The following is a 2944-nucleotide window of genomic DNA, read 5'->3' on the forward strand; positions in this document are numbered from 1 at the left end:
GTATAATTCATGGTAGAATTGAATTTTGGATGTGAATTTTCTCTATTTGGAAATCATAAATATTTGAGCTCATAATATATAGTTAATGCAAGCTGTGCATTTGAAAGTGAGATAAATTTATACTGTATTCATTTCTGTTATAATGTACTGTAATTTTACACATGTATATCACAGCTTTGAAGGACACTTATTTTCACATTCTTAGATGTGGACTATAAAAACGTTATTTTTTTTTAAGTAAAAATTCAGTTTATTCGTCTGTTTATGACACAGTACACAAGAGGCAAAGTGTTTCACATCATAGATTTCACTTCCAGCTCCATGGAATGTTCATTTCTTTGGCTAAAAGAAGAGACTACACGGGAAAGCCAAGCAATGCTTAGGCAAATGAAATAAGGGTGGGGTGGCCAGCTACGCTAACATCATGTTCACAAGGCTGGGTACAGGGGCTGTTAGTGGCAAGCTGATTTTCTAGAATTGTTAGCTGGAAACACAGGAGCACTGTTCCTGGACGCACGCTTGCTCGCGCCGTCGCGGGCTCAGTCATCGCTTCCACACAGGTAGAGCAGCGCTTTCTGGTAGTCACCCTTGGTGTCTTGCTGGATGTAGTAGTAGAGGGACTTGCCGTACTTTCTCTTGAATTCAGACCTAATTTTCAACATGTCTACTGCGGGAGACCCTGATTCTGATCTCGAGTCCTTATCACGAGTCCCCTTGCCCTCCATAGAGTCGTACAGTCGGTCAGCAAAATACAGGGGCTTGTTCTGGATGCACTGGACCAGGTTCAGGAAAGCATTTTCCAGGTCTCCCTTGACTTTCTTCTTGATGCTCTCCAACATGTCATAAGGGCTGTAGCTCTTGTACCTTTCAAAGACTTTCTGGAGATGACACACGCTCCGCTCAGTCATGATGTTGATCCACTTTGGAACATCAGTTCCTTTCCTCTTCACGCCGGCATCATAGAGATTCCGGGCATCTTGGTCAATCAGTTCATAATCAATGACAGAGCCATCTTCTGCTCGTCTACCCTTTGCGAGGGCAACCATCAGCTTGCGGAAGTCACCAGATGTGTCGGAAACAATGTCCTTCTCCAGGTCAGTCTTATACATTTCCTTGTAGACTCTGTTAATTTCCTGCAGCTCCTGGTTGGTCCATGAACAGATGATCTCAATGAGAGAGTCCTCATCAGTCCCCAGCCCCTTCATGGAGGCTTTCAACACCGAAGCATCATACTGAGCAGGTGTTTTCAACAGGCCCAAAATCACCGTCTCCAGGTGACTGGACAAGGCTGACTTCAGTGCTAACACAAGTTCCTTTTTGGTCCTTCTCTGGTAGGCGAAGGCAATATCCTGTCTCTGTTCATTGCTGTGGTTGGTCAAGATGTTGATGATGGTGACCTCATCCACACCTTTAGTCTCGATGGCTGTTTCAATGTTCAAAGCATCCCGGTCAGCATTAAAGTTGGTGTAGGCTTTGACGGACCCGTATGCACTTGCGTGTGTAGAGTGATCACCCTCCAAGCTGAGCTTGCACAGGATTTCGTGAACAGTAGACATTTTGCAAAAACCTGGGCTGAGCGCCGAGAGCTGCAAGCATCCCCAGATGCCAAGCCTAAAAACGTTATTTTAAGAAATTTAGTTTCATAAACTCATTGAATTTTCTTAGTGTCTTTTTTAATACTTTCATTCTCATTTAAGAAAGCATCTAATATTTTTATTTCTCAGTGAATTCTCTGAAAAAAATAAAAGCCTTTTATTAGAAATTGCAAATACAAAATCTGTAAAATTAAATGGTATATGAAATACTTTCGAAATTTGCACACAGGAACGGTTTACTTATCGAATGTTTTTTGTGAAATAGATTTTCTTTGCTTTAAAGCATAATTACTATGAGATGATATGAGTGCATCTAATATAGTTCAAAATAATTGGCAAACGCATAATGGTGATTAAGATGATTTTCAAATTGGAAATATACTTTAGCAGTGTGTGTGTGTGTGTGTGTGTGTGTGTGTGTGTGTGTGTAAAGCATTTGCTTGAAAATGTTTGCTGATCAGGCTCCCTCTGACTTTCATGTAAATTTTAACTTGGTGTCTGGTTTTGAGTATTTTATGCAATATTGTGCTTTGCTATGAGTTCTCTCCTGAAAGCCTTTTCTCAACCATTGTGCTCTTGACCTGAGGAGATATTAGGGAGGATCCCTGTCACGTGGGGTGGCCTGTGGGAGTCTCTGCTCCCGCTCCCCACATAAGAACGCAGAATGTGGCTAGGCCAAAAAGAAACACCCACAGAGCCATAGGTAGGGGAGTCATACCACTATAATAGTCTCACTGGAGGCTGGATTCACATGATGTGTGACCTGCTGTCCGCTTTTCTGCCAACTGCCCGACTCTCTGACTTCTCTCGACTCTCCTCCCGACTCCGCTCCCCAACACAGCCGTGGCAGTTATATTATTGGCCAGTGGCTAACTGGCTACAGCTGATGGCCAACTAACCACAACCGATGGCCATCTACTACCCGAGTCAGCACCCCATCACGTGAGGCCGAGAGCCTGGAAACTGCTCTCTGGGGCTCTGTCCCCACAATCCCTCAGTTTCCTTCTGGTTATTGGTGGCAGAAATTTGTTATGTGGGTTGGTTGCGGCCGACTTCCTACTAGGCTTCCTTTAATAGGGCAGCTAGGAGGATAAAGCCTGCATTTGGAAGAGATAGAAGGTAGGGCAAGGCAAAGGTCAGGGTATTTTTTGGAAATAACTAAGTGAAAGCACTTGTATTGAGGACATTCTTTTTCTAACCACCTCCTATTTACCTCACTGATGAAGGAGGGACCCCAGCTTCCTAATTAATATGAGATGGCCAAACACATGACACTGAACAGGTGAGATTCACAGTAGTTTATTAGTCACATATGCTTATAGTTCAGGGTAGGAGGACACCACATGCTA

At 43.4% G+C, this 2944-nt stretch overlaps 1 pseudogene across 1 annotated transcript; it reads right to left on the reverse strand.

The window, feature by feature from the left end:
- Positions 1-404: 404 nt before the first annotated feature.
- LOC109450151 (annexin A2) lies at positions 405-1601 on the reverse strand (annotated as a pseudogene). The gene has a single exon (XR_002137802.2). The product of XR_002137802.2 is annotated as an annexin A2 (transcript).
- Between the last annotated feature and the right edge of the window lie 1343 nt (positions 1602-2944).

Source organism: Rhinolophus sinicus, linkage group LG04, assembly GCF_036562045.2.
Source record: "Rhinolophus sinicus isolate RSC01 linkage group LG04, ASM3656204v1, whole genome shotgun sequence".
NCBI lineage: Eukaryota > Metazoa > Chordata > Mammalia > Chiroptera > Rhinolophidae > Rhinolophus > Rhinolophus sinicus.